The sequence below is a fragment of the Echeneis naucrates genome, chromosome 13 (genome assembly GCF_900963305.1).
Source record: "Echeneis naucrates chromosome 13, fEcheNa1.1, whole genome shotgun sequence".
Classification (NCBI taxonomy): domain Eukaryota; kingdom Metazoa; phylum Chordata; class Actinopteri; order Carangiformes; family Echeneidae; genus Echeneis; species Echeneis naucrates.
In genome coordinates, this window is record NC_042523.1 from 22102122 (window position 1) to 22120571 (window position 18450).

Genomic DNA, 18450 nt, shown 5'->3' on the forward strand with positions numbered 1-18450 from the left:
GCACACTGTACACACTTGCCGTTGCTGTATTCACTCTTTCCTCTACTTCCCTGTTTCCTGTTTTCTCCCCCACACCCTGAAGGTAAACACTGCCAGCGGCGGCGGCAGAAATGTCACCCGAGGCTGTCGCCTTTCACGGGCAGCGGCAGCCTGCTCCACGGCGATCCCATCCATCCTGCAGTCTGGCTGCGCCATCAGCCTAATGCACTCATTACCGCAGACTCCACGAGAAAGGACAGCTTCCTGCCTCGTAGTGGCTGCGGCTGCTTGAGCAGGGTGATGTAACTGATGGCAATTTACATATAAAATACAGCAAACATATGGCGGCTACGCTGAAGCAGCATCAACCTTTTGATCTCATAAAAAACTGCATAAATATGATTAACACACATCTTCTCTTGTGGTCAGTGGGAACATGATGTGTCTGGTGTTTTATAAAGACGCTATGTAGGTCTGGTAACTGCTAAGCCCTTTTTCTGTGGCATTGAGTAGACTCAAAGCGTAACTCAGCATCCATCTGTGCCTCAGCCTTTTCAGTTGTTGTTTGACTTCAGCCCTGATTGCGCCGGACAAAGCAGTATTTCTTAATGCTGGCCTTGGACCAGGTTTTGTCGAGTGGTGTGCGGATTACGGCAGGCCGAGTGGAGCCGTGGCCATTGTGCGGTTGGAGCCGAGCCTGTAACACTCAGTGGTGATGATGGTGAACAGCTGGGTCCGGCTTGCTGGAGCCGCTGGCATCATCTGCGATGAGACGATCGATAGCTCAATGGCAGCTTTTCAGACCAAATTTTGGCCGGCGTGGCTCTACGGAGTTGGGAGTGAGGATAATTATTTAATCACAAAGATCTAGACCTTCGAGATTTCCTTTGGAACTTTTTAGGACACCCTGTGTAGCATATTATGTCCTGCTCTTGGGTTTAGGGTCATTTTGTGAATGGTGTGCTGGTCTTTCTACTCATCTTAAAGGGATAGTTGACGTTATTTGAGGGGCTGAGTGAGGTTGTCCGGGACGGGGTGAGCAAAACAAAAGAAAGAAAAAAGAGGACTTTATCAGACTTTTAGAAAGATGCCCACTGAAAAAAAGTACAAATCAGAGAGTTCTGTTTCTAATACCACTATGCTTCCAGCTAATACATTACTAAGATGTGACCTCACCTAAAAATGATTTGAAATTTCCCTTTAAGAGAAGATTCATCCGTGCTCACTGTTTTTTCAGTCGAAGAATCATAGTACATAAAAAATGACTGGATGAGTAGCTGATTGTTTGAGTGGTAACCTTTTTCTACGAGCTAAATATATTAAAAATATATTAATTCAGTGTAATTGAATCAACCATTTGTGTTCTCCATCCTCTCTCATCACCACTTCACCTGAACCGTCGTGTTTCTCAAAACGGATAAAACAGATTTAGTCGCTTCTCTTTACAGTTTTGTATCTTCTGACAGCAAAGTGACTCTGAAATGGTGATTTATTTATAGTTCATAAATACTAAATGTGTCACTCCGTCATGAATAACGAGGCCTGCGTTTGTCTCATTGAGAATATTATAATTATTATTAATGCATTGAAAAATGAGCTCTCGCACAGAGAAGGCTGGAGATGTTTTGTTGAGGATGATTTTGTCACTGCAGGCTGCCTCACACCATCCTTGAGCAAAAGCTCTCTTTTTCCTCCATATTCTGAAACACCAAGCTGGCGTTTTAATTTGCATCATCTCTGGAGACCATTCTGAGAAATCTATCTTTTAGGCAAGGAAATAAAGTTTCACTCCTGATAGAGGCCGGCAATGGAGAGGAAAATGTGTGTTTTTAAATATGTGTAGACATAGCACTCACCAGTTTGTGTGTTTGGTTTTTTTTTTGTTTGTTTGTTTTGTTTTGTTTTCTTGGCATTGCCAAGTCTTTGCTGATGGAGAAGTGAAGAATGAGTTTAGTTTGAAAGGAGTTCATTTATATGTCATTCATACAGCACGAACACAGTTTTTGGCGGGAAAAAAACCCAAACAAAACAAAGCTAACAATTAAATGAACTTGACTTAGTTTAATTGATGAAGCAGAACCAGGGTACATACGTTTGTTGTGTTTTCTCTGCTAGCTCTCGGGTAAATTTGCTTGCTCTGTATATTCTGTATATTCCGTTTTGTAGTTGGCGTTAGAATTGCTCTGCTTCCTTGACCTGAGATCTAATAAACCTTATCCATGGTGAAAACGGGTGTCAGGGAGGCGATGGTCTTTGTTTCATCATGTTGCTCAGTTGAGCCGAGAACGTCCTCAGGGGCATTAACGGGGGTCATAAACTGTGATACGGATATTCGAGCACATTGAACTCTAACTGGCCTTGCTCAGACAAGGACACATGCTCTCCCCTGAGGCGATTTCCATGAACAGAATTAGAAAATACTAACTATTGATTCCTGCCTGTGTTTAATGTGATTGACCCAGCTGTTTCGCTAATGTTTAGCTGTGTTTTATCTCCCACTAGGTTTCTCCTGCTTTCTTTGCGTATCCCCGTGTTAAAGTCAACAAACATTACCGTGTTTCCTGTTTACTTTTGTATGTGTCGCAGAAGATCCGTGTTGGCCTTCTTTTATTTTGGCGGGGGCTCAGCCCAGAATTATCAGTATTAGACTGGAATTACATCTAAATGTAATCCAACATCAAGATGAAAAAAAAATAAAAAATAATAATAATCCAGTCTTAGATTTAAAAGTTCTTACTGTAAACGGCCTGAATCCAGTCTGAACTTTTCACTGGTGACGACAATAACAATGTGGCCTCACAGTATTAGGAATTACACAGAGCTATCTTACAGAGCGTTGTAAAGACGCCTTAGAGAGGGCTTCGAGGAAAACACAGTAAAGCCGAAGCCCTGACACAAAAGATTAACATAATTCATAATTAAATCCTAACATTTTATACCACATTCTGTAATTTCCTTACAATGAGTGCTGTACGGATGCAATTTTCAACTTATGACGGAAATCGGTAAAGTTAATCATGTTGGGAGACGTAAAAATTGTCAGTTTTATGCCCCCCGTGTGAAATTTCACATTCTTGGCTGCCGTGTAGGTTTAGAGGCATTGAGTGAATTGTCTTTAAGTAGATGGAAGCAGTAGCCAGCTGATTGAATTGAGGTGTTTGTGTTTACTGTGATGTTTTAAACTTGTGCTGAATTTAATGCCAGGCTGTTATTGATAGTTTGACACTTGCACAGCAGAAGTTGGGCACCAGTCCAGTCCTGGACTGAAGTAATTCACACCGCGCCTCTGGGGTTTGTGATTAACTTTATTGACATATGGGGGGGGGGGTATGGTATTTCCACTCTTGGCAGCACTAACAGGCCTTTCAAGCTTCTAAGACAAAATGGTATTGATGCTCTCAGGACCCCGAACGATGCTGTCCATTGAAATGCCTGCGGAGTCGAGATTAAGAAGCGTGTTGATTTGCCCTAAAAGCTGCTGCCTCCGGTGCTACACTTCATTAGACTTGTTCTAATTCAACCCACTTTACGATGCTGCTCATAGATACTCACATATTGCTCACATCTAAAAGAATCTGAAAATCGTTGACTATGGTCTCTTGCTTTAAAGGGACACTCCGCCTAATCTCCACATCGGGGGTGTGGAGGTCACCGGGGTTATCTCAGCTTGACTTTAAACACCAGAAATGAATGAAACCTGCTCTGCACACTCCACATTATGTTTGTAGATACTAGACAGGGAAGTTCAGACAAAGAAACACTCACGGCTTGTTAACAAATTTGAAGTTGTTTATCCATTTTTCTTTCTTCCTTTTTGTTCCACTGTGAGGATATGACTGTTTAAGATGTGCAATGTAACATCCCCAGAGAGCGCTGGAAACACGGGCAGCGTGCATGCATAATTATGAGAGATATTCAAATGAAATTCTTTGGACTGGCTCTCTCTAAAGTACACAGAACAGCAAAGTGTACACAGAGACTATAAATTGGACTTTAGAGTAACGATATATACGTCAGCTTCTAGTGCACCAACTATGACCGTGTTTTATTTCTTTTTACACCGACTTTGTGGAAGTGCAATACTAAAACAGTGCAGCACTCCGATAAACAACATCAATTTTAATGCAACATGAAAAACAACATTAATTCTCTACTCTAGCTTTTTGCGTCACTGCTTTTTTTTTTTTTTTTTGTTACATTTGTCAGATTTGATTACACTCCAATGCGTCCTACTGTATAAACACTTTTTTCTTTTCTTTTTTCCCACCTACTTCCTGCAAGAAATGAAAAGTTTGGGAGCTTGTTGTGCAACTGTCAAGTCATTTATTGTGAGAGAGCAGACAAAAGAAGATTTGTCCAATTAAAATAGAAGATATTTCTTTGGTAAATGCAGGAAAATACGTATATGTGAATGAAAATAGTCCAATCAAGGACGGCGTCATTTCAATTTAAAAATTCTTAACGTATAACAACTTACCACAACAAGTTAATGTGATTGTTGTTTTTGTAGGTGTGGACTTAGGTACCAGGTTGAGGGATGGAAACCTGCATTCCATCTAACAGCCGTGGTTGCAACAATAAGTCTGATTGTATTGTAGTCTATGGGAAAATGGCCCTTCTTGCTTGGTTTACTACCTCAGTAAGTGTTTTTCTAACAAGTTTTTAATGTCAGTCGCTATTATCAAGTCTTCTTTAATACAATATCTTACAAATTCTTTAAATAATGGTGGAGTTTGAAGTAAAACAGATGATAAATCAGGGTATGTATGAGTAACCCCACATGGCTACCTGCCTGAGAAAGCACAAAGCAGGTTCGATCCACCTGTCACTCCTCCTCAGCTCCACCTTTTTCTCTAAATGTGGTTTTGTCAGCTTTTGAAAAGCTCAAGATGGCGTCGTTCAAATTCCCAACTGGCATTACAACAATAGCTCTCTCACCAACGGGTGATGTCTCGTGGCGTGACCGCATCCTGTTGTCAAGCAGAGTGAGCGGCATTTTCACTGTTGGTGTCATGTGGGTTAATCCCAGGGTCTTTGACGGATGACCAGCTCGAGCCAGAACGAGCTTATCGAGCTGCCCTTGACTCAGCTTCCACCATTCTGAGCTCAGCTGTCGTTAATTAGTATAATGTACATGTCACTGCCGTCAGTCAGAAACATAGCAGGAGCACGGCGGACCAAGAACACAGTGGAAATGAACATTTTATCCCCTTTCACTGCCTCGTGTTTCAGTTTTACAGCCGTGAATATATTTCTTTAATGTGTATCTTATTTTCTTTTGTGTTTCTGTGTAATCATGTGTTCGGTTTGTTTCATCGGTGAATAAGCGGGAGAATTGGTTTATGTGTAGGATGATTTATGATAAAATCAAATCAAACTACAACATAAATTATTCAGGGAAGGACAAAGCCCAGAGACGGATTATAGACTTTACTTTTCCTTCATGCGCTGTTTCAAGGGGCCACAACTTGAGACCTCTAATGAAGAGTTCAGTACTCCAGCCTACACTTTGACACCACTCTGTCTCTCTCACACAGACACACACACACACACACACACACACACACAGAGGGTGGGGGTTCACTTTGTTACAAGGCAGTGGGATGTCATTAACTCTGTGAGAGGAGCCTTTAATGTAATTAACGGAGAGGAGACGATGGATGGGAGGTGGCGGGGAGGCGGCTACCGCGAGGTCGAGTAAATCATCTCCGAAGTCACACACACAAACGCACTTCCACCCCCGTCTCTAAACCCCTGTTGAGAAAGTGTGTCTTTAATTAAAAATCCCCCATCCAACACACACACACACATGCACACAGACACTCTTAAGTTTCTTGGGCTCCAGTCAGAACATGCAAGCTTGATTAGTATTAATCCTTATCTCCAAAATGGACAGCTTCTCAACTGTGTTTTTTCTTCGGCTGGCTAATTTCATGAAGAGCATAATTACAGCATTTTCAATTTCAGCCCTCTGCAGAGTTATGAGGCTGACAGTCTATCTCTACACTGCAGCTGAGAGGGCTGGAGTGTGTGTAAGTGTGTATTCACGTATCCCAGAGTGCCTGTGGGTGTGCGATGGTGTGTTGTTGGGGGTTATTTTGTGACTAAAATAAGAAGGAGAATTAGCAGGTTATGTGGGTGACAAATACAAGGGATAATCTGATGCCAAATCCAAATTGGAAAGGCAGCTAAAATCATGACAACTGTGTAAACTGTACACTAGACAGGAACTCAAATAGAGTTGATTTATTAATAATGGCAAGTGAAAATATTAAGTAAATGTGAGTGCAAACATTATGGTGCCAGCGAGCTTGCAGCATGGTCCAGAATGTGTTCAGTAACAGTGTGATATCCAGTAATCTGATTTACTTGCTGTCTATCCGGTGTGTGTTCCAACAGTAGGAGGATTAAAGGCATGTCAGCTCTGATTAGAGCTGCCGAACTGGCACAGTTTGAGTAAATGTGTACATGTGTGCGTACTGATGCCGGTGCTTTGGTCACTCTCCAGCAGGGGAGATCTGAGCTGCCCTGAGGCAGTGGCCATGTTCCCATCCTGCTCAGCTCCTCCTTTCATCTCCTCTCCTATCTTTTCTCCTCCTCTCAGTGGTGTGACTGTTTCCCGCCTGATATCGGCGCTTCCCTTCTCACTCAAATGCCCGAGAAAAAGCGGCTGTGCATGTCCACGCACCTGTGTGCCTTAGCACCTCTTCAGCAGGAGTGGCCCGTGTGTGTGTGTTTGCATCTAGGCGGCTCATCAGCGATGCTCTGTCAGCTTCGATAATAATTTAGGGCCCCGAGGCACCGTGGCCCCCAATACTTTGTCACACTCCTCCAGCTCTGCAAACATGGCCGACTGTTGCCAGTAAAGCAGCTCTGCATTCCCTGATAATGAGCTCTGTGTCCTCAAAGATAGCCTGGTGTGGACAGGTGCCAGAGTCCCTTGAGAGGTTTAAGGGCTGCAGGACTTGTGACCCCAGCAGGACGGCAGCCTGGATCCCGAGCACGCCTTCCCGCTGACTAATAGACGGTCGTTAATGTAGTTCCTGTAATGGCGCCTGAAGAGAAAGTTAGCAGGCACAGCGGTGGAGAATCAGGTGAGAGTGAGACAAATAGTGGCAGTCTTAAAAAGTCACAGAAGTTAGAGTGAAAGTTTTAACAATGCATGCGGGTGTTATTGAGGGCAATTACAATAAAAATATCGTTTAGCCCTGAAGATCATAAAGGCGATGAATTAAAATAGTGATGATAAAGCAGGTGACCACAGCCATTCATTTGCGTCCATTAGTTTTAAATGGCCCCCCTTTCAACAAGACAGAGTTCCTTCTGACTATAAATCTACCTCTTAAATTCCTAATGTGACATGGAGACACATATTTAGCTAACAGTTTAGCACAGTAATTAGCGTTGGTGAGCTCTCTGCCTGTGCCAAGTGCCAGCCGCCCAACATCTGTTCCCCTGCTGCCTCCGGGACCGGTTCTCCCACCCCTGTCCCTCCCTCCCTCCCTCCCCCTCTCCACCAGCCACATCATTGCCCCTCCGCAGGTGGCAGATCACTCATCAGGTCTGGGGCGAAACAGCGTAGGCGGACGATGAGGAGGGAGCAGGAAGGGGACGACAGGTCTGAAGCTTCCTTCCACCACCGGCCCTCCTGGGGGGTTATTTAAGTCCAGAAAAAGGGGTGAGGCCCACCTGCTGCTGCTGTCACTTTGACCCCCTCACCATCGACCTCCGCCATTGGCTGCAATTAAGCCAACACCAAGAGCATGCTGCGCCGCCCGGGCTCGGACGTGGGCGTTCGCCATCAGCGTACTCATCCTGATGGGAAGCTTCTGCACTTGCCTGTGTATATTGGATTTATTTCCCGCTCCAGTGGTGATGGATTTTCCATTTGCTTGTTTTGTACGCTGGTGCACTATTGAGAGAAGCCACACATCGAGACTGTTGCATCTTCCGTCACTCGTTGTCGCACACCGTTTGCTCGGTGCCATTTTATGATTTTGCTCTCCCCAGCGACCCGTGCTTCATATTGTGGGGGCCCATTTAACTCTGATAAGTCATTGTTCAGGCAATACAGAGTGGGAACTCTGCACGGCATGGAGACAAGGCTGGCAGCCCCCCCCCCTCTCGCTCTTCCACACACTCCCTGTTCTCCTATTTCCTGCCCTTCCTTTTCCCTTTTACTTTTCCTTCATTGCCAACAGCTCGTCTGTGGGGGAAAATGTCATTTCAGATCCTCTTGCCCCCCTCCAGGAAGGGAGGCCAGGGGAGGGCGGGAGCGGGGGGTAAGGCGAGGTGAGGTAGGGGGGGGATTATGACAGAAATAGGATGAAAAGGGGAAAGCAGTGGAAAATAAAGTTGCTTTTATCACAACTTGCCAGGAGCAACGCACGCACAAAGCTGCTTGGGAATCCAATTTAGTCTTTGCTGTTAGTTTAAGTGGTATCAGAGCAATTAGCCGTCACAGGTCAGCATGTGAGCCTGAACGTGGTAAGTGATTTCCTCAAATCCCACAAGTGGAAACACGAGGGCAGGACAGCTCTCCAAGAAAAGAACGAAAAAAAAAACAAAAAAAAAAAAAACAACTTCACTTCACTTCACACCAGTTCCACAAACAGACCACTTCTTTATTCAGCCTGCTCATAAATGTCAGCCGCCTCCGAGCTCTTTTGTTTCTTGCTCTTGTCGGCTGCTCGCTCTGGATTTAAATGGATTTTCCGTCCTCTCTATCTCTGGCCAAGAGGTGACTTTGAGTTACTGTGTTTGGGCCTTGTGTAACTCAGTGGTGTTTCAGGGTTGAGCAACAGAGAATGCAGACACATTGCATGAAAGTTGCGGCAGCGATGAAGAGCAGAAAGGTCTTTGGTGTTTTTGCATAAGAGTCGTATCGCAGTAAGAACAGGGACGTCCTGGTCATGATCAGATCGGGATCCGTATCTGTTTATTTTTTCACATAGTCTGGTTTTTGCCATAGCTGAGATCTTTTAGTTGCATTAAGTTAAGCATTGATTGAATTGTTGGCCCACCTGTAAGGTTTTAGCCCACAGTTTGGGAATAACTGCTCTAAAATCATAATTAGTTTGATTGACAGTCTGTTTGTAGCCCTCCAGCTATTTTTCTTGGATACGTCAACAACTTCTGAATGTTTCACTGTGAAGAGAAAGGCGTTGGTCCTGAAAAGACATTACAACACTTAGAACCAATCCGTGTGTGATCATCTGGTAGAGGTCTTGGTCATGACATCATCATGACATCATGACATCATCATGACATCATGACATCATCACTGTGACTGCGTAACACCGTTATTATCCCGAATCTTACACATTTCAGTTGTAAAGTTGGAAGTGAGGAAACGGGTCCAAAACACTCACACGACATCCCTCGCTCCGCACAGGCGTCTCCGTGTGCCGCCTTCTGTTAGAGAATGGCAGGTTCACATAACTTTCAAAAAAAGAGAGCACACAGAGGAGATTACAAAGAAGTGGGGAGGGGGAGGCGATGTATGGCATTACGAGTTAGAGAAAATCCAAGAAAATAAGAAAGATTTTGACACATGGTTTCCTCGAAGCCTGCTCAGCGTGCGCCTTTCCTGTGACAGCTGATTTGTTCTAATAGAGATATAAGGTGGAAGCTGCTGCTCTTCATTCTCTATTTCCTAATTATATCCTCATTATTACTTAACTCAAAGACATCTATGACCACCGATGTAAATTACTTCAACGAGGTTGAGCTGTGTCAGTCACTTTTTCTTTTTTTTTTTATGAACTGTACCGACTGTGGTTCTTCTGCACTTCTCTTTAAACTCAAATGTAGCATACATTTAATTTATACACCTAATTTACACACACACACACACACATTCCCTACCTGGATTACATCAAAGTGATTGTGATTAACAGTGACTTCCTCTTCCTCTTCTCTCTTCCCTCCCCGCCCTCCCTTCCCTTTCTCTTCCTGCTCTCCAGGGGAAATCTGTGCGTTCAACATCCACGGACTGGAGGCCCCGTTCAAAGCAGTGGTGCTGAACGGTACATCTGGCGAAGGCCAGCTGAGGGCCCGCGGCCTGGTGGACTGCGAGTTGCAGAAGGAATACACCTTCATCATCCAGGCTCACGACTGCGGTTCTGGCCCCGGGGGTACGGAGGGCAAGAAGTCTCACAAGTGAGTAAAAATGAAGAGCAGGGTTCAGACAAAGGGAGTGTTAGAAGTCTAACTTAAAAGACAAACTCATGGCCATTATGTATGTATGCATAGTTCACACAATAAAGGCATATACAGCTTCAAGTACAATTGTAGCGTAGACCTTTTATAAAGTCAATACAAAGGGGAGACGAACTAAGAACTAAGATGTGCTCATTGTATAATTCATCATTTATTCAAAACATGGCCGAAGTCCAATCAAACCATCAGCAGTGGTGTTTTAGTAAGTATTCAGCCTGAGAAGAAAAACTGTTTAGCTCAAGAAAATGCTGACCGTTTCATTTGAATCTGAGACGGAAAGGAAAAGTTGACAGAGGTTTGATCCACCTGTGGGGCAACATTCGGGCCCGACTCACCCGCCACCACAGCCTCCAGGAACCCTGAAAAAGGGCTACCAGATTCTCTGGATGTTTACCAAAGACAAGAAAAGTAAAAGCTGCCATCACTTTGTCTGATATTCCATTTAAAAAAATGTAGCGAACCTTGTAATAACGTCTTTAGCCCCTTTGCCGTCATGGGTCCCTCCGAGTCGTTGAAGTGCCTCTGTCCACGACACCGAATCCCACCGAGGACCGTCCAAGTCCGATCCGGCACAAATGCAGCACATCACCCACGTTCACCTCCACTCACGGTACTAGACTACTTTAAGGAGGTCAACTGATAAAAACAATTTGTCACACTTGTTGGCTCTCCTGAAAGCAGCTTCTGTCTGAAATTGCTCTCCATGCAGCCTCTCAGACAATCACCTTTGTCCGCTCTACACCGAGCATCTCCCCTCGCTGTGTTACCTCTCAACCCCCTCACCTCAGCCAACAATGAAGCCAAACACAGAAATCCATCATCTTGTCTAGCTTATAGATGCTCCCTCTTTCTCTCTCTCACACACACACACACTACTAAGACAGCAACAGTAAATACAAGTTACGCGCTACTGATTTTAAATTTTCACCAACGCTTGAAGACCCCTGCTGCTATAATTCCAGGTTTGTGTGTGTTTGTTCCAGGCGTGTGTGTGTGTGTGTGTGTGAGTGTCTTGGCATGTACAAGCCCAAGAGGGTGATGGATTTCAGCGACTATTTCCCTGCTTTTGGATCTGGAGTTGATCTAGAAACTATTGAACGGGGTATCAGACCGGGCCGCACTGATCCAAAGAAGAAGAGGAGCCTGTTTGGGGGGTGGGGGGGGGCTTAAATAGAAAATAGTACAAACATAAACTATAAATTATTCGCCAGGCATTGAATTACCTGATTAGGACTTAGACCCCCCCAAAATGACACATGTTTTATAAACCCCTCTTACCTGTAACTGTAAATGTTACAGTATGTTTCCCATCGATTGTCTCAAATGTTGTTGATGAAAGTGGACGTTTGTTCCGGAGCTGTCAGTGAAGCTGATGCATTAGTGCCATGACTCTGTAATTCATCCAATGAAAATCAGGGGTTGACTAAGCTGGTTTTAATAATAATAATATTAATAAAGTTTGATTCCATTGAAGTGTATGTGAAAATGCCCCTACCTGTCACCAGCTGATTAACTCAGGAAATGGTTTGTGTATCTAGCTTCTTCAAAGAGCTGCCTAACAATCAGGAGAGATCATATCCAGACATGATTTCCTGATGACAGCGTACTTCAGTAGTTTTGAGGGGCTTATACTTCACCGTGTACGTTTATTTGGCAGCTTTAGTTGAACAACAAATATTCAGGACTGCAACACTTCAGATTAATGACTCCCGGCCTCAGGTCCCTTTCACCCCCCTCAGAACTTGCCGACCCCTGCGACTTGTATCGTATCATGACAGTGTTATTAATAGCTTCAATTATTGTTCCATATAATTAATAATGTAAAGAACGCAAGCCATAAGACACAGACTTGTAAAAGGTGACTTTGGGTCGCCACACTGTTGCTCATGCTTTATGTCCCTTTTAACTCCCAAGGTTTTCCTCCATGTCACCGTCATTACTTTCTATCAAAATAACTCACCGTGTCGCAGACCCCGTTTGGCTTCTGCAGACGGGCCCGGCGCTGGAGGACAAGTGAAATTGGCGACGCTTTAAATGGCCCGTCCTTTCCCTTTGCAACTCTCAAAGGACGAGGCTGGCCTTTCGCCGCACTTCCCCCGCTCGCTTGCTCCAGTCAAAAAAAAAAAAGAGCTAACAAGGAAGAGAAAGAACCTTTGCCTGGGGCTGTGCTCAAATTACACATGACATATCAACAGCGAAGAAGGAAAGCAGTCAAGAAAATTAGCTGCTAAAGAGGACAGGGGAGAGGATCAGGAGTGACACCGTCAGAGTTCAAACCTATTCTTCGCTGCTCTGCTCACCACTGGCTGCTGGCCTACTTTTTCCTCCGGTAGATTTTTTTTTTTTTTTTTTTTTCTGGCTGGCTGCAGCTCAGCTCAAATCCTGCTGCAGCACTTCCTGTGTGTCCTCCTCTCCGTCAGTGCTTCTGTCTTTCCCGCCCCAGCTCAACAAATCCGTCTGTCAGCGCAAATGAAATGTTATCATTTTTTACTGCGGTGCAGAGTGAGATATTGTTTTCCCATCAAAATGCCACGCCAGAACTTTGAATATACGAATATACGCATCATCCCACAGAGAAAAAATTTTACACTGCTCTGCTCTCGTTGACTGTCAGGCATCACAGAAACATTAAGGCTGGTAAATCAGAGCACCGCTGTAACGGCACAGAACACCAGTCCGACGGTCCTGAATCCGTTCGCTTCACTCTGCCCTCCTGAGATAATCAACGTGGCTGCCTGTGGAAGCTTTAGTCGCTCCAAAGACAAAACTGCAAAGCTGGATGAACTCACCTTAAACTGGACAAGGCTGTTTCTGCTCGGGTCAGCTTTAATTGAAACACAAATTAATCTGCAATACTGCGGGGCTTGACATCTGCCAATTGAGCAGTTTGCACCGAGCTGTGAAGTGTTCTCGGCCTTTGTTGTGAAGAGCCGTGAATATTCATTTAGCTTCTATTGATGTAACATCAACACAAGCTTTTCTGTTCTACAAATCTCATTCTTACTCAACATAAGTGCTTTTTAATATGATTTTATATAAATGTTCCATATCAATTGAAATCATGAAATCCTAATTATCAAACTGTTATTTGAGATCAGGGTTTTCTAAGCTGGATCACTTCCATCAGCTTCAACAGTGAAATGAAATGCAGTGTTGCACCTTGAAATGCTGCTCGGATGAAAACAGCCCGTGTGGAGTCGAATGTCTCACAGAGGCCACATCGACGCAAGACAAAGCAGATTAGAAATCATCGTTTTCCGATGGACCTCAGCCTTTGTCTTTGCTCCGCTCTCTGAACATTCGAGTAGAAGTCTGAAGGATTCAAGACTGAGAATTTTGGACGGATGAGGTGTACAAAAAAAAAAAACAAAAACCAAACACCTCACTAATTAGCATCAGAAGATTAGAGGTTTCTCTGCGCTGTTTGTGATTCCCCGTTCCCCACACACCTTTATCTGCGCAGGATTCTCTCAGTTGCTGTGTAGTAATTAGCCATAAGGGACATCTCACTTTTTTACAAAGCATGTCACATACCTAGTCACTACTCAACTTGAACACAGCGGCCCTGGATTGTGTGCGGGGGGGTTGTAAAATCCAGTTTTGCTGCACATATGTTTTCTTGTGTCGGTACAGCCACACATTCACCCACACAAACTCAGTGCTTGGCAGCGTGGCAGTTATTAAAGTCATCATTAGTGAGTCTTAGAGGCCTGCATGTCCTAACCTTGCTGCAGTTTGGAGAGGCTAATTATCTCAGCAAACAGCAAGCTGAAGGACACGCTGAAGGCACGCGGACACACACACACACACACACACGCACAAACACGCTCGCAAGTCCCAAATGCTGAGTCAAATCCACACTGTTATACCAAAATTTACATATAACACAAGTACAGAAGCTGGGGAGGGGTGGGTGTATTTTGCATCTTGTAGCGGCGTGCACACACACACGATCACCAAAAGAACACACTCAGTATTGACAAAGAAAAAGTGACTTTTTTATGAGTTAAGAAGTGGGCCAGAATCTGTTCCTTGTTAGCATAAGCTGACATGATAAGTTTGTGCAGACCAGGGGACTCCAGGCAGACAGCGCGGCTCTGTCAACGCATCGCTGCTTTATTCTACCAAGAATCTTAACTTCTGGCATGTCACACTTGATGCTAATATGAGTGAAACCTCATTCTGTCAAAACGTGTTAGTTGATGTGATTATTATTGGCGAGAGAGAGAGTTTAAAAAAAAAAAAAAAGGAAAGAAATGCACCTAGTGTAGGAAAATGTTGTTTATCTTCAGCGAACATAATGTAATGGGAGATATAGTCTCTGTGTTTCAATTATGAATATGCACCAGCAGGAAGTGCACCATCTGTGCTTGTCTGCTTCGGTTACCGGACGAAAGAAAGTGACGTCTGCTCCACATCCCAGATTCAACTCACGACAGTTGGACATTTGTTAGCAAGGTCAAATATTCGGACATTCATCTCTTAATCACGAAGAAATGCTCTCGCGGATCTCTTCGATGAAAAATTCCACGAGTTGGTGAAGTGTGTCAGAAATTGCAGCTTTAAGTCTAACTTTGGGTTGCTCTGTGGTTTTCTCTGCTCCACTGCCATCCATCACCGATTTCATCCATACTGCCTGCCGTTAAATAAACAGGTCGTGGCGTGAAGCCAAACACTGAACTGGATTACCATGCATTATAATCACCTTGTATTGAGATTACATTGGCTCCTGTGGAGTTCTGTGCGGCGCCCCTCAGGCTGCAGGCCGATATGGAGGTGGGATTTCCTTGCATACTGATGAGGTTACCATCCGTTTTGTGTTGTGCGTTTGATCTTATTGGTATATTTAGGGTTGTTTATTTTCCATTCTGGTGTTAAACAAGGAAATTGATGATTCAACCTCTCAGCTAATTCTTGACAAAGATTAATTGAGTGCTCTGCCTTTGTGCTCCACGTGTTGTGTGTTGTGTATGTATGCGTGTGTGTTTGCATGAGAGACAGTCAATAACGACGCTGTTTGAGTGTGTAGCTGAGTGTTGATAAGTAATGACGGCAGATGAATATGTAATAAGCTGGGAACAACACAAAACGACATTAACATGCATTGACTGGCCTTAACGTGCAGCTGGTATCTGATTGTGTCTGCATATAATTCAGATGGACTCAAATCACACCTGGTACTTAAATGCGCCTCCGCTGGACTCCGCTGATTGCAAAAATCTTGCCTTTTTTATTAGATAAATGGCATTTTATTCTATTTGTAAACATTGCCGGAGGGGAGGAGGGGGCTCGTAAATGGAGCTCATTCTAAAAGACTCAAGCAGTGAAAATTCTGCTTGCAATTACTGAATATGTTTTAGTGAATATAAAGTTGTTTTCTTCTGAGCGGCTCGTCCACTCCAGTCTTATTTGACACTAAATTGCGGTGGGAGGGTCAAAAGTGAATATCAACAGGATGGTGTTTCGTTTTTCCTGTCAACATTTTCAAGGAGATTTAAGTTGTTGTTGTTTTTCTACATTAAAATAAACATGCTGCCAAAGTGATGGGCAGACAAAAATGATATATTATTACCCAAAATATCCAAAAAAAACCCACTTTGTTTACAAATATTTTGTCAAGTTCAGCAGACAATGCAAATGAAACAACAACAACAAAAATTAACATCATCTGGAATAATATAATTATGTGTAATGCGGTTTATTTATGAGGTGTATGGCTCTTTCGCTGCAGACAGCGACAGCTCAAGTGTCACCACTTTCATATGAAAGTGAGAAGAAACAGCATCAGATATTATATTTGAAAAAAAAAAAAAAAACTGTACATATTTTTGAGAATGTGTTTTATATATTAACTGTTAAAGCAGCTTGATGCTGGTCTGACTGTTTCATGTTTCAGCACTCAGTAATGTCACATTCACCACACTCGCCATTAAAGAGTGTTAATGTCCCGCCGTTTGCAGAAAACACCCGCGGAGCCTTCAGAAAATGCTGCTTGACATTAAGTTTGCTTCTTAAGAAGTACAATTTAACTGTCTGAGTACGTGATAGAAACTGAATTCCTCCAACCTTTAGCTACATGAGAAGTGAAATGTCATGCTTTGGCGTCGGATACATCCTCCCGTGGCGGGAGTCCATCTTAGTTACATTTAAAGATGGAGCTGAGATGTAAAATTGCGCTCACATAGCAGTCGTGGACTTGGCTTCCATATTCTTTCAGGTCATGTAGCTTGTTTAACTTTTGACGTTTTCGCCCCTTTGGCTCTAATGTTGTGGTCGCTTAACCCCCTGCTGTCTCTCCATGTCACCCCGACTCGTTGCCGACCTTCTGCTTTGGAGCTACGGCCTGTCACAGGGAGAGATGGCGGACATGGACTCTGGGTGGCAATGTTCCAGCAACAGGAAACAACACACACACAAACACACACACACACACACACACACACGCTTGCCCCAGAGAGTCGGGGCATCTGTTCCAACCAGATGTGTGCCTTTGGCGCAGAAACACACACTTGCATTTGCACTCGCAATGAGTCATATTCACAGTTATTGCATTTAGTCATATATCATGCATTGGTGTGAATATAACCGCACACTCACACACAAACAGAAACACAGCAGTCCCCCAATACAAGCCCCAGAGGCACAGAACATGTGTTTGCTCCATCACCGCTGGGGAGTTAGGCAAAAGTGGGGGGGTGGTAATGTTGATGAGCGAGCGTCATTAATATGACAAAACAAGGCTGGCTGAGGGATTTACTGCACACTCTGGTGCTGCCATAATCTGTCAGCGCTTCCTATCGCCATCCTCTGCCGCAGTTAGCATCACCATTAACGTCCCACCAAAGCCGATCCTGCATGATCAATCACCGTCGTGCACTCGTTCATGTGTGTGTGTTCGGTACCTGTGTCTGCAGGTGGCAGAAACTATTCGGATCTCTTTAAAGACCCTGAAAAAATGCTTTATCAAGCAGCTTCTTATTATGAATAATGACGTGACAAAGTTGGTTCTTTCCCATGAGAAATTTCTGTCTTTGTACGGGGGGGTGGAAACAGACAGTGTTGGATCTCACATACGTCTGTGAACCACCTAAAAACATTTCAATCAACTGTAATTCATAAATGCATCATAATGTTAATGTAAACCTGTTAAAGCAGATTAGCTGAGCGTCATAGCCTGTTTTTTCTGAGCCTTTAGCTCAGTTGTTGCATATGTAGGGAGGACTAATAGTACAAAAGCTTCTGTGTTAATAACAGATTAATTGACCTTGAAGACAGTTGCTTCCCAGAGAAAATGGGAAACGTATAAATGATTAAATGTATGCTAAGAAAAGGAAAATAATAGAGTTCAGAAGATTTAAATTAATTTTATCTGTTTTGAGGTTCAAGGAGGTGTGTAAAGCTGTAATTAACAGTCTGGCACCTCAGTAGCACTTTTTTATGTTTTAGCTTTTTGCTCCATTTTGTCAAGTTTGGGATGTCATACATCGGCTTCATAAATAATTGCTTGCTTAGTAAACGCACTACAAAAATAGCTCCATAGTTACATTTAATGAAGCAGATAATAAATAAAGAATGAGAAGATGATAACATATGTGCTTGTATTGATAAGATTTCTGCCTGAAGAAAAGAAAACGTAAGCTTAAAGACGGACACCACAGGACTCTATCTTTTCTAAACGCTCAGCTGAAATTGCACTTGCTGTAAAGGAGACCAATTACAAGTGTTTTTGGTTCCATCTCATAAAGTTCCAATAGTTTTTGCTTTTAGTTTAATCTATACACCGAATGAAGGCGAACCAGGAGCTCTTTATAAAGTATTTCACATACTTTGGGTTGACTCATCTCCTCTGAAATATCATACATTACAAACTGTTCATATGTTTTATCGGAACTACAGCAGCCCAAAAATGATCTAAAATATACAGGAGCTGAAGTAGAAAATCCTAAAATGAACGAAAAGTAGATGCACCTACTGCAGACAGAGACGTTTCATTTTTTCACCGCTCGTTTACGCATTTCTGGTTCTATTAAACAATTTAACTGTGCATGTGCTTGTGTACAGAGGCTCGAAACAAACGGTCTCCACTGTTTGTGTACTTGTGACAGGGACAGATAAGGCACTGTGGAAATCCATTCTGCCCGAGCTCAGCATCCCCACTGTCTCCCCTTTTATTGTCCAGCCTCCATCTCTGGCCGACCGCACGCTGGAGCGATACGCACAGCTTCTCGTAATGGCATAATTTCACCGTTA

General features: G+C 43.6%; 1 pseudogene; it reads left to right on the forward strand.

Annotated features, from left to right (window-relative positions):
* Positions 1-18450, forward strand: part of LOC115052527 (calsyntenin-2-like) — a 188165-nt pseudogene that overhangs the window by 119848 nt on the left and 49867 nt on the right.